Genomic DNA, 12850 nt, shown 5'->3' on the forward strand with positions numbered 1-12850 from the left:
CTCCATCCTCACCTGCCACTCTCCCCAACCACATCCCCTAGGCTCCACACCCCGCCACACACACAGACACACAGACACACACACACACACACACATACAGACACACACACACACACACACACACACACACACTCAGACTTGAGGCTTGACGGATAGAAAGTGTTTCCTGATGAGGTAATCTGTGTCTCTGGGGCTGTAGAATGCCCCACTCAATTCAGACCTCGCCTAGACCCTGTCCCCTACCCTTGTTTCTGTCCTTCCCTTGCCTGCTTCCTACCCTGCTGCCCCAGCCCCAGCCCCCTGGTTAGCCTGACCACCTCAAAGCACAGCCCACCTGTCTCGCCCTCTCACCCACCGCCCCGCTGGGGTCCTCTCCCACCATCGTCCTCGTACCACAGCCCACTCACCCCCCTGCTTGCTATCTGCCCTTCCTCGAAGACTCCAGGCTCGCTCCCCTCTACCCGCCACCAACCCCTAGTTCCCCAGCCCCTCTCTCACACATCCGGTGCAGAAGACTCACTTCCGCCACTCCTGGCCTCCCACGGGCTCTTCAGACCCACTCCTACTCCATGGCCACCCTCTTCCCTACATCGGACCCACCCGCACATCGCACGCAATTGGGGGGCCAAGGGCAATCGCGGGCCCAAGCTTCGGCAGAGCCCCTGCCTGAGTGGCCAACTACTCTCCTAGCCAGTTCCCCGCAAGCCCCACTCCTCTCCTTCGCACCTGCGCTCCACCCAGTGCCCTGGACTCGTCCTGCCACCTCCCAACCCGAGGCTCAAGGCCGGCCCTTCTCTATGGGGTCGTCTGGCTCTGTTCCCTAAGCCTCGTGGTGTGGCCCCCAACCACGGCGACAAACACCTTCACCCCGTACTCTCGCCCACCCACACTCACCCCGAACACACCCACAAGGGCGTTGACGAAAGCGCCTGCGGTGATGGGATGCACCCATATGCCGACAGGGGCTCCCTTCCACAGGGGAACCGGCTTGGTCTAAATCCAGCGACTATACTGCCACCGCCAAACGCTGCAGCTCATCGGCTGTCCACTCTGCCTCTGAAGGAAACAAGCTGTGAACCGCACACCAAACCCTTTGCTGACAGACGCGCCCAAGCCTGGCCTGAGAGGAGACCGAGGTCGGTGATTCACCATGGCCAGAATCCATAGGAGAAGGTGAAGACAGGCTGAAGAGAGGGATGGAGTCCATCCAATAATAGATAGTAACGTGGGAATGGGGAATATTAGAAGTCATAGCCAGGTGAGTGGTGCATGTGTGTGTGTGTGTGTGACTCTGGTGTGTGTGTATGTGTGTGTGTGTGTGCGCGCGCGTGTCCGTGTGTGTGTGTGTGTGTGTGTGTTTGCTGTTAGTGGAGGGGGAGGTATCGTCGGTAACGTTCTTGCCTCTCTGTGACAGGACTGAGAGTACCGGTAATGCAATCCGAATACCATGTTGGCTGGTAGTCCACCCTGCCACGCATCTGTCTCCACACCCTCCCACTTGCATAGCTAAAGTTTCCCGGGCGGCATCCGGTTTCTGCCTGCTTTCTCACCTCCACTGCCCTTTCGACCAACTACAAGCACGTGGCCAGGTTCCTTTTCACACCTCCGCCTCCCGGCAGCCTGTCTGCTCCCCTGCGCGGTTCAAGACCCCCGCGTCCTTGAAGGCCAACGACAGGCCCACGGGCTTCGAGGGCGGCCCAGGAGCTGGCACGCAGCAGGTAAGCCATCGGGACTGGTCGCTGGCTTGAAAGGAGACGTAAGGGACGGCCAGTCCCGGCAAGTGGCCCAACTTGGAGACGGAGGGCCCTCTCCCGCGCCTTCCGCTTTCCGTCGACGCGGCCACCAGTGATGCCGCCAACCACCACCACCGCCGCCGCCGCCACAACCTGCAGCGCCATCGCCAGCACCCTGTCCACCACGGCCACCAGCACCGTCACCAGCAGCACCAGCAGCACCACCAGCACAAGCAGCAGCACCACCGCCTGAGCTGGGAAGAGAGGGTGGCTTGTCAGCCGCGAGGATTGTGGTGGCGGAAGCAGTGCCGCTTGAGAGTCCAAGCACGCTCGTGGCCACGGCTGCGCCGGCCAGTCGTGTTTGGGGCTGGGGCAAGCGTCGGAGCAGGAGTCGTCGCCGAAGGCCTCGAGTGGGTGGGCGCGCGAGGCCGAAAGTTTTGGCGGGGCACGAGGGTGGAGGTTGCACGCCAGGGCCTGGGGCTGCAGGTGGAGGGTACCGGGTGGCTCTTGTCGGGGCGCTGAGGTCACGGGGCGGGGGAGAAGGAGCGGACGAGTTGGCTTGGTGCGTGGGCTAAAAGGGGGGTGGTGGTGGGGTGGGGGCGGAGTGTTTGTGGACGCGCTGGGGAGGTTGGTAGGCGGAGAGGAAGAAGAAATGCTTCCCTGACCGGGAATCGAACCCGGGCCGCGGCGGTGAGAGCGCCGAATCCTAACCACTAGACCACCAGGGAGCGTCGGGCTCCGCGTCTGGCCTGCCTCTGCTCGACCCAGCCACTGGGCGCTGCCTTGGCGCCAAGGCCCGGCCTTTCCACGTCCAGCCGCCCTCCGCCCCTGGCAAGCCACGTGCCCTAGCGTTCTTCCTGCTTGCTGGCACCCTCAAAACACTGCGCGCCTCCTTCCCGCACACGCGCGAGAAGCCGCAGGCCACCTAGCTCCCTCTTTTCTGCGCCCAGCTCCCGGCTCTCCCTCACGGGCCCCGGGCGGGAGGGCCGGCCGTGGAGCTCGGCAAAAGATGGGCCCGCTGCGTTGGCCGGGAATCGAACCCGGGTCAACTGCTTGGAAGGCAGCTATGCTCACCACTATACCACCAACGCTGCACAGCCCGGGCCGCCCCGACACGCCGGCCCCGGGCTCGCCGGAGCGCGGTCTCGCCGCCGCCGCCGCCGCTGCCCCTGCGGCGGCCGGGCGCAGCCCGGCCCCGACGCCCCGTCCGCCAGCAGCTCTGCGCTGCGTCAGGCGCCACCGTCGGCCGCCCCGGGCGCCTCAACCGCTCCAGCCCTACGCAGCTGCCCTCGCCCCCGGCCCGAACGCTTCTGGGGCGGGGGGCGGGGTGGGGGCGCGCTGTCGCTGCCTTGCTGCTGCCGGGCCCTCGGCTGCACGCCGCGGCCCGCCCCCCTCCGCGGGCACGCCACCTCTGGTTCCCCGCTCGCCAAAGCCCTTCTCCAACGGCTGTTGGGCGAGGCCACTCCCCGGCACCGAAAGGGGACGGGACTCATCCGCCCCACACCCGTCCCGGCAGCCGTGAAGCTGTGCAGGTGTGCGTCGCGTCGCAAGGAGCCCACTGCGGCAGCCACTGTGGGCGGGCCGCAATGTCGCCGGGCGCTTGTGGGGTCGAGAGGAGGCCCTCGCTCGGCCGTGGCGCCCGAGCGCCCGGCGAGGAGGACGGGCAAGGGGTTGCAGGGGTGGAGGGCTGGAGGCGGTCGAGGGTGGGCAGGCCCCGCTGGAGGGCGGAGGGACGAGAAGAAGGGCCGTTGGGGCCAGGCGGCTGGACAGAGAGCGGCGCCAGCCACCAAAAAGGGGCGTGTGGCCTCCCCGTCGGGGAATCGAACCCCGGTCTCCCGCGTGACAGGCGGGGATACTCACCACTATACTAACGAGGACGGCGGCGGCCACACGGGCGCCCGACTGCTCTCCGGCTGCCTGCAGACGCCTACCCCCTGCCCTCGGCCCTCTGCCCACCACGGGCGCCCGCCACGTGCCCGACCCGACCCGACCTGACCCGACACCACACCAAACGCGTCATGCAAGGAGGCAGCCCGGGACCCCGCCAGGGACACGGATCCGCGTGGCGCTGGAAACTCCCAGTGCGCGCTGCCTATAGCCCCCGACGCCAGGATCGCGCCGTGAGGAGGGGGGCCCGAGGGGGCCGGAGAGCTCAAGCAAGGCTGTGAGGAGGAGGTGGGCGCTCGCCGTGCCACGTCCCGGGAGAAGAGGCGGAGGGGTGGGCGCGGCCGGCGGCAGAAGCTGGCCGGACGCGGCACACGGCTGGGTCCCGGGCCAGGGGTGGGCGAGGGGGCGGCGGCGGCGGAGCCGGGCGCGACGGCTGGCCTCGCTGCCCCGTTGGCCGGCGCGCGCCCGGTCCGTCGCGCAGCCGGACGGCCGCCCCCTGGCGCAGAGCACCGCGTCGGGCCAAGGGCATCGGTGTCCGCGTCGCGTCGGGTCCCAGCCAGCCGAGCGGCGACGCGCCCAGGCCCGCCGTCAGGATGGCCGAGCGGTCTAAGGCGCTGCGTTCAGGTCGCAGTCTCCCCTGGAGGCGTGGGTTCGAATCCCACTCCTGACAAGCCAGCCTTTTTTGGCCCGCCCAACAAATGCTGCACCCGGCCCGTCCCGGGCCTGGACAACACCCTACCGCCTCACACTCCGTTCCTGCCTCGCACTCTTGCCAGCTCCCCAGACTCCGGCCCCCTCGACGCGACACCCACACGACGCCTCTCACACGCAGGACCTCCTCAGCCACAGCTGCTCTTCCTGCCCAGTCCTGTGCGCCGGCCTCACGGAAACAGCCCAGGGGGAACCCTCTGGAAACTGCCGTTCAGGACACACGCCCTCCTCGCCTTCGCAGTGCAGGCCTTCGCGGCACTTCTTTCACCCACCTTGGCGCCACAGCGCATGTACACGCGAGAAGCCGCTGCCCCGGCCGGACCCAGCCACACCCCGGCGCGCTCCCTCAGACGGCTGCCCACGAGCCAGCAGCCACTCTGCCAAAGTGCTCCTCCTCACGACCAACGCACCGGAGCGGGACCCTTCGGGAGAGCGGCCGGCAGGAGCGCAGAAGCCAGGCTCAGACAGCGCTGGTCATTGGCGCGGCGGCGGCGGCGGCGGCGGCGGCGGCGGCGGCGGCGGCGGCGCCGCTCCCAGGCGCCCATGTCCCACACTCGCTGTCTCCTCACAGCCCGAGCTCGCATCCCCTCTCCAGCCTGCTGCCCGCCAACGCCCGGCACGAGCGAGAAAGCCAGGCGCCAGAGGGACTTTGGGCCAGGGCCGGCGGTCGCTGTGAGGAGCGTCGGAGCTCAGCCGCACCTGCCACGCGTCGCCTGCCCTGACTGGAATTCGGGCGCAGGCCAGGCTGGGTCCGGTTCCTGGCTTCCTCCGGCGACACTGACAGTCTGTCGGCGGCCCTGGACGGCAGATTCGGAAGCGCAGGTTGGGCCGAGTCCGCCTCCGTCCCTGCGTCCCTCCTTCCCTCCGACCGCGCCTCGCCCTGGGGGTCCTCCCCGTTCCCCCGGAGCCTCTTCTTCAGGTCACTCACCGCCTCCTGCTCACATGGAGCGGATGTCCATGGGCGAGCAGCGAACCACCAGTGTCTGGCGGTTGGCGGCGAGCGCCGCTGGGGCGGCGTCGGGCGGCGGCGGCCATCGGTGCATGGGTGGTTCAGTGGTAGAATTCTCGCCTGCCACGCGGGAGGCCCGGGTTCGATTCCCGGCCCATGCAGCGACCCAGTCCCCTTTTGGTCCCGCAGCCCACAGCGGAGCTAGGCTTCCCCTCTCCCACGCTCAAGGCACCTGTCCTACCACAGCATGCTCCCACCCGCAGCCCACCGCCACACCTTCCCTCTCCTGTCCTGCCCACGCCGGCGCCCCCTACCCTCCGTGGGACGAAAACCCCAACCCCGAGAGCCAAGCCTCCGTGACCTGACGCCTTGCGGGCTCAGCCACTCTCGCGCCCACACACCTTCCTTGTCCCTTTTCTCTTTCTTACCCTGATCCCGCTGGGGTCACACGGTGCACTGGAAGGAATACCCTACACTGGCACCCGCTCGCCCCACCTCTTCACGTTTCACCGCGCTTCCCCGCTCTCTGCCTCACTCTCCCCACACTCGGAAAGTTACACAGTGTTTGCTCAACCAGGAACCGAAAAGCTGCCGCCCCTGGGAGGGCTACATTGCACTCCCCAGGAGTGTCCCCAAAGCGTTATCCTGCATGAGGAATTCCAAAGAGGAATTCCACAATATCAGGGCAGAGTGCACTCTATGTTCACTTTACGTCCCTCAGCCGAAATATTTTTCGAACACCCGCCCGCTCCCCCACCACTAAAACCACCATCACCACCAACACCCCAACAACAAACACCACCCCCTCCCCTGAAGCCCTCCTCCCACCACTGGCACCCCACCTAGCGACACCACCCCCCAGCACCATCAAATCCTACTTTGTCAACGGTTCTGCCCTTGCGTGTGTCCGTTTGGCCTCTTTGTTTAATTTTTATTTTTTTTTGAATTTTCATTTTAATAGACGTATAGTTGATTTACAGTATTGTGTTATTTTCAGGGGTACAGTAAACTGATTATCTTTTCTATACATGTGTATGTATACGCATATAGATCGTTACTTTCCGTTACAGGTAATTACGAGACGTTGAATATACTTCTCGGTGCTGTACCGTAAATCCTGTTGTTCCTACCCGCTAACACCAGCTCCTAATTGATCCCTCGCCTACACGTTCCCCTTGGGTAACTGTAAGTTTGTTCTCTCTCTGTGTGAATCTGTTTCTGTTTTGCACAGAGGTTCACTTGTACTATTGTTTGGATTCCACATGTATGTATTTTTGTCCTTCTGTCTGACTTATTATACTAGGTTCGGTGCTCTCTAGGTCCATCCGTGTTGCTGCAAATGACAAGATCTCATGCTTTTTTATGGCTGAGTAATATTCCACGAGATTGATTTTAATACATTGAAAATCCCTCTCTCTCTTATCTATCTGTTTTTCTATCGATATCTATCGATCGATCTCTCTATCTATCTACTTATCTATATCTCATATTTCCTTAAGCCAATCATCCACGGATTGACACCTGAGATTTTTTCCCCTGTCATGGCTATGGCCCACGGTGCTGCTATGAACGTTGAGGTGTACGTATCTTTCCCAATTAGAGGTTTTGTGTTTTCCGCATACATACTCAGGATGGGGACGGCTGGATCATATGGTAACTCTCCATTGGTGCCTTCATTGTTGTTTTCGTTGTCGTTGAAGTGTAGTTGATTTCTAAGACCGTATTAGTTTCAAGTACACAGCAAAGTGATTCGGTTTAGAATGTATACTGTATTTACAGATTATTTTCCATTATAGGGTATTCCAGGACACTGAAGATCGTTCCCTGTGTTATTCAGCAAGTCCGTGTTGCTTCTCTATTTTGTACACAGTAGCGTGTATCTGTTAACCCCATACTCCTAACTGATCCCTCCACTCTTCCCTTTCCCCATGCGTACCCGTCACTTGGTTATCGATGTCTGCCGAGTGTGTTTCTGTTTTGTACATAGACAAGTGTATATTATGTTTTAGGTTCCACCTGGAAGTGGATATCATATAATGTTTATCTTGCTCTATAACTGCCTTACTTCACACAGTGTGATAGACTCTAGGTCCATTCATGTGGCTGCGAATGACACTATTTCATCCTCCTTTGGGGCTGTGTAATATGCTCTGGTAAGTTTCTACAGCACATCTTCTTAAGTCCACCGTCCACTCATGGGCCCTTGGGTTCATTCTGGGTCTCGGCTATTGCAAATAGTGCTGCTAGGAAGGTCCTGGAGGAGGGGGGCGGTGCATGTAACCTTTCGAAGTAGAGGTTTCATCTTTCCCACGTACGTACCCAGCAGTGGGGTTGCTGGATCATATGGTAGCTCTCCTTTGGTGCCTTCATTGTTGTTGTCGTTGAAGTGTAGTTGATTTCCAGTCCTGTATTAGGTCGGGTGTACAGCACAGTGGTTCGGTTTGTATGTATATTGTATTTTCAGATTAGTTTCCTTCATAGGGTATTCCAGGACATTGCAGATCGTTCCCTGTGTGATTCCGCAAGTCCGTGTTGCTTCTCTATTTTATACACAGTAGCGTGTATCTGTTAATCCCACACTCCTAACTGATCCCTCCAGCCTTCCCTTTCCCCTCGCATAACCGTCAGTTGGTTTTCGATGTCTGTGGAGTGTGTTTCTGTTTTGTCCATAGATTCATGTCTATTATGTTTTAGATTCCACCCGGAAGTGATATTATATAATATTTATCTTTCTCAGTCTGACTTACTTCACGTCCTTTGATGGACTCTAGGTCCATCCATGCGGCCTCAAATGACAATATTCCATCCTTCTTTATGGCTGAGTAATATTCTACGGTATATTTATGCAACGCATCTTTTTAGGTCCATCGTCCACTCATGGGCCCTTGGGTTCATCCCGGGTCTCAGCAATTGCAAATAGTGCTGCTAGGAATGTGGAGGAGGGGTGCGGTGCTTGTATCTGTTCGAAGCGGAGGTTTCATCTTTCCCACATCTATACCCTGCAGTGGGGTTGCTGGATCATATGGTAGCTCTCCTTTGTGGCCTCTTTACTTCTCGACTCCATCCTCACCTGCCACTCTCCCCAACCACATCCCCTAGGCTCCACACCCCGCCACACACACAGACACACAGACACACACACACACACACACATACAGACACACACACACACACACACACACACACACACACTCAGACTTGAGGCTTGACGGATTGAAAGTGTTTCCTGATGAGGTAATCTGTGTCTCTGGGGCTGTAGAATGCCCCACTCAATTCAGACCTCGCCTAGACCCTGTCCCCTACCCTTGTTTCTGTCCTTCCCTTGCCTGCTTCCTACCCTGCTGCCCCAGCCCCAGCCCCCTGGTTAGCCTGACCACCTCAAAGCACAGCCCACCTGTCTCGCCCTCTCACCCACCGCCCCGCTGGGGTCCTCTCCCACCATCGTCCTCGTACCACAGCCCACTCACCCCCCTGCTTGCTATCTGCCCTTCCTCGAAGACTCCAGGCTCGCTCCCCTCTACCCGCCACCAACCCCTAGTTCCCCAGCCCCTCTCTCACACATCCGGTGCAGAAGACTCACTTCCGCCACTCCTGGCCTCCCACGGGCTCTTCAGACCCACTCCTACTCCATGGCCACCCTCTTCCCTACATCGGACCCACCCGCACATCGCACGCAATTGGGGGGCCAAGGGCAATCGCGGGCCCAAGCTTCGGCAGAGCCCCTGCCTGAGTGGCCAACTACTCTCCTAGCCAGTTCCCCGCAAGCCCCACTCCTCTCCTTCGCACCTGCGCTCCACCCAGTGCCCTGGACTCGTCCTGCCACCTCCCAACCCGAGGCTCAAGGCCGGCCCTTCTCTATGGGGTCGTCTGGCTCTGTTCCCTAAGCCTCGTGGTGTGGCCCCCAACCACGGCGACAAACACCTTCACCCCGTACTCTCGCCCACCCACACTCACCCCGAACACACCCACAAGGGCGTTGACGAAAGCGCCTGCGGTGATGGGATGCACCCATATGCCGACAGGGGCTCCCTTCCACAGGGGAACCGGCTTGGTCTAAATCCAGCGACTATACTGCCACCGCCAAACGCTGCAGCTCATCGGCTGTCCACTCTGCCTCTGAAGGAAACAAGCTGTGAACCGCACACCAAACCCTTTGCTGACAGACGCGCCCAAGCCTGGCCTGAGAGGAGACCGAGGTCGGTGATTCACCATGGCCAGAATCCATAGGAGAAGGTGAAGACAGGCTGAAGAGAGGGATGGAGTCCATCCAATAATAGATAGTAACGTGGGAATGGGGAATATTAGAAGTCATAGCCAGGTGAGTGGTGCATGTGTGTGTGTGTGTGTGACTCTGGTGTGTGTGTATGTGTGTGTGTGTGTGCGCGCGCGTGTCCGTGTGTGTGTGTGTGTGTGTGTGTTTGCTGTTAGTGGAGGGGGAGGTATCGTCGGTAACGTTCTTGCCTCTCTGTGACAGGACTGAGAGTACCGGTAATGCAATCCGAATACCATGTTGGCTGGTAGTCCACCCTGCCACGCATCTGTCTCCACACCCTCCCACTTGCATAGCTAAAGTTTCCCGGGCGGCATCCGGTTTCTGCCTGCTTTCTCACCTCCACTGCCCTTTCGACCAACTACAAGCACGTGGCCAGGTTCCTTTTCACACCTCCGCCTCCCGGCAGCCTGTCTGCTCCCCTGCGCGGTTCAAGACCCCCGCGTCCTTGAAGGCCAACGACAGGCCCACGGGCTTCGAGGGCGGCCCAGGAGCTGGCACGCAGCAGGTAAGCCATCGGGACTGGTCGCTGGCTTGAAAGGAGACGTAAGGGACGGCCAGTCCCGGCAAGTGGCCCAACTTGGAGACGGAGGGCCCTCTCCCGCGCCTTCCGCTTTCCGTCGACGCGGCCACCAGTGATGCCGCCAACCACCACCACCGCCGCCGCCGCCACAACCTGCAGCGCCATCGCCAGCACCCTGTCCACCACGGCCACCAGCACCGTCACCAGCAGCACCAGCAGCACCACCAGCACAAGCAGCAGCACCACCGCCTGAGCTGGGAAGAGAGGGTGGCTTGTCAGCCGCGAGGATTGTGGTGGCGGAAGCAGTGCCGCTTGAGAGTCCAAGCACGCTCGTGGCCACGGCTGCGCCGGCCAGTCGTGTTTGGGGCTGGGGCAAGCGTCGGAGCAGGAGTCGTCGCCGAAGGCCTCGAGTGGGTGGGCGCGCGAGGCCGAAAGTTTTGGCGGGGCACGAGGGTGGAGGTTGCACGCCAGGGCCTGGGGCTGCAGGTGGAGGGTACCGGGTGGCTCTTGTCGGGGCGCTGAGGTCACGGGGCGGGGGAGAAGGAGCGGACGAGTTGGCTTGGTGCGTGGGCTAAAAGGGGGGTGGTGGTGGGGTGGGGGCGGAGTGTTTGTGGACGCGCTGGGGAGGTTGGTAGGCGGAGAGGAAGAAGAAATGCTTCCCTGACCGGGAATCGAACCCGGGCCGCGGCGGTGAGAGCGCCGAATCCTAACCACTAGACCACCAGGGAGCGTCGGGCTCCGCGTCTGGCCTGCCTCTGCTCGACCCAGCCACTGGGCGCTGCCTTGGCGCCAAGGCCCGGCCTTTCCACGTCCAGCCGCCCTCCGCCCCTGGCAAGCCACGTGCCCTAGCGTTCTTCCTGCTTGCTGGCACCCTCAAAACACTGCGCGCCTCCTTCCCGCACACGCGTGAGAAGCCGCAGGCCACCTAGCTCCCTCTTTTCTGCGCCCAGCTCCCGGCTCTCCCTCACGGGCCCCGGGCGGGAGGGCCGGCCGTGGAGCTCGGCAAAAGATGGGCCCGCTGCGTTGGCCGGGAATCGAACCCGGGTCAACTGCTTGGAAGGCAGCTATGCTCACCACTATACCACCAACGCTGCACAGCCCGGGCCGCCCCGACACGCCGGCCCCGGGCTCGCCGGAGCGCGGTCTCGCCGCCGCCGCCGCCGCTGCCCCTGCGGCGGCCGGGCGCAGCCCGGCCCCGACGCCCCGTCCGCCAGCAGCTCTGCGCTGCGTCAGGCGCCACCGTCGGCCGCCCCGGGCGCCTCAACCGCTCCAGCCCTACGCAGCTGCCCTCGCCCCCGGCCCGAACGCTTCTGGGGCGGGGGGCGGGGTGGGGGCGCGCTGTCGCTGCCTTGCTGCTGCCGGGCCCTCGGCTGCACGCCGCGGCCCGCCCCCCTCCGCGGGCACGCCACCTCTGGTTCCCCGCTCGCCAAAGCCCTTCTCCAACGGCTGTTGGGCGAGGCCACTCCCCGGCACCGAAAGGGGACGGGACTCATCCGCCCCACACCCGTCCCGGCAGCCGTGAAGCTGTGCAGGTGTGCGTCGCGTCGCAAGGAGCCCACTGCGGCAGCCACTGTGGGCGGGCCGCAATGTCGCCGGGCGCTTGTGGGGTCGAGAGGAGGCCCTCGCTCGGCCGTGGCGCCCGAGCGCCCGGCGAGGAGGACGGGCAAGGGGTTGCAGGGGTGGAGGGCTGGAGGCGGTCGAGGGTGGGCAGGCCCCGCTGGAGGGCGGAGGGACGAGAAGAAGGGCCGTTGGGGCCAGGCGGCTGGACAGAGAGCGGCGCCAGCCACCAAAAAGGGGCGTGTGGCCTCCCCGTCGGGGAATCGAACCCCGGTCTCCCGCGTGACAGGCGGGGATACTCACCACTATACTAACGAGGACGGCGGCGGCCACACGGGCGCCCGACTGCTCTCCGGCTGCCTGCAGACGCCTACCCCCTGCCCTCGGCCCTCTGCCCACCACGGGCGCCCGCCACGTGCCCGACCCGACCCGACCTGACCCGACACCACACCAAACGCGTCATGCAAGGAGGCAGCCCGGGACCCCGCCAGGGACACGGATCCGCGTGGCGCTGGAAACTCCCAGTGCGCGCTGCCTATAGCCCCCGACGCCAGGATCGCGCCGTGAGGAGGGGGGCCCGAGGGGGCCGGAGAGCTCAAGCAAGGCTGTGAGGAGGAGGTGGGCGCTCGCCGTGCCACGTCCCGGGAGAAGAGGCGGAGGGGTGGGCGCGGCCGGCGGCAGAAGCTGGCCGGACGCGGCACACGGCTGGGTCCCGGGCCAGGGGTGGGCGAGGGGGCGGCGGCGGCGGAGCCGGGCGCGACGGCTGGCCTCGCTGCCCCGTTGGCCGGCGCGCGCCCGGTCCGTCGCGCAGCCGGACGGCCGCCCCCTGGCGCAGAGCACCGCGTCGGGCCAAGGGCATCGGTGTCCGCGTCGCGTCGGGTCCCAGCCAGCCGAGCGGCGACGCGCCCAGGCCCGCCGTCAGGATGGCCGAGCGGTCTAAGGCGCTGCGTTCAGGTCGCAGTCTCCCCTGGAGGCGTGGGTTCGAATCCCACTCCTGACAAGCCAGCCTTTTTTGGCCCGCCCAACAAATGCTGCACCCGGCCCGTCCCGGGCCTGGACAACACCCTACCGCCTCACACTCCGTTCCTGCCTCGCACTCTTGCCAGCTCCCCAGACTCCGGCCCCCTCGACGCGACACCCACACGACGCCTCTCACACGCAGGACCTCCTCAGCCACAGCTGCTCTTCCTGCCCAGTCCTGTGCGCCGGCCTCACGGAAA

General features: G+C 63.2%; 9 non-coding genes across 9 annotated transcripts; 3 read left to right on the plus strand and 6 right to left on the minus strand.

Moving 5' to 3' along the window:
• Positions 1 to 2389: 2389 nt before the first annotated feature.
• TRNAE-CUC (transfer RNA glutamic acid (anticodon CUC)) lies at positions 2390 to 2461 on the minus strand. Its single transcript has one exon. It is a non-coding gene; the product is annotated as a tRNA-Glu (tRNA).
• A 291-nt stretch (positions 2462 to 2752) lies between these two features.
• TRNAG-UCC (transfer RNA glycine (anticodon UCC)) lies at positions 2753 to 2824 on the minus strand. The gene has a single exon. It is a non-coding gene; the product is annotated as a tRNA-Gly (tRNA).
• A 714-nt stretch (positions 2825 to 3538) lies between these two features.
• Positions 3539 to 3610, minus strand: TRNAD-GUC (transfer RNA aspartic acid (anticodon GUC)). The gene has a single exon. It is a non-coding gene; the product is annotated as a tRNA-Asp (tRNA).
• Positions 3611 to 4207: 597 nt separating this feature from the next.
• TRNAL-CAG (transfer RNA leucine (anticodon CAG)) lies at positions 4208 to 4290 on the plus strand. Its single transcript has one exon. It is a non-coding gene; the product is annotated as a tRNA-Leu (tRNA).
• Positions 4291 to 5370: 1080 nt separating this feature from the next.
• TRNAG-GCC (transfer RNA glycine (anticodon GCC)) lies at positions 5371 to 5441 on the plus strand. Its single transcript has one exon. It is a non-coding gene; the product is annotated as a tRNA-Gly (tRNA).
• A 5288-nt stretch (positions 5442 to 10729) lies between these two features.
• On the minus strand, positions 10730 to 10801 carry TRNAE-CUC (transfer RNA glutamic acid (anticodon CUC)). The gene has a single exon. It is a non-coding gene; the product is annotated as a tRNA-Glu (tRNA).
• Positions 10802 to 11092: 291 nt separating this feature from the next.
• Positions 11093 to 11164, minus strand: TRNAG-UCC (transfer RNA glycine (anticodon UCC)). Its single transcript has one exon. It is a non-coding gene; the product is annotated as a tRNA-Gly (tRNA).
• A 714-nt stretch (positions 11165 to 11878) lies between these two features.
• On the minus strand, positions 11879 to 11950 carry TRNAD-GUC (transfer RNA aspartic acid (anticodon GUC)). Its single transcript has one exon. It is a non-coding gene; the product is annotated as a tRNA-Asp (tRNA).
• A 597-nt stretch (positions 11951 to 12547) lies between these two features.
• Positions 12548 to 12630, plus strand: TRNAL-CAG (transfer RNA leucine (anticodon CAG)). The gene has a single exon. It is a non-coding gene; the product is annotated as a tRNA-Leu (tRNA).
• The last annotated feature ends 220 nt before the right edge of the window (positions 12631 to 12850 follow it).

Source organism: Camelus bactrianus, chromosome 21 (assembly GCF_048773025.1).
Source record: "Camelus bactrianus isolate YW-2024 breed Bactrian camel chromosome 21, ASM4877302v1, whole genome shotgun sequence".
NCBI classification, from domain to species: domain Eukaryota; kingdom Metazoa; phylum Chordata; class Mammalia; order Artiodactyla; family Camelidae; genus Camelus; species Camelus bactrianus.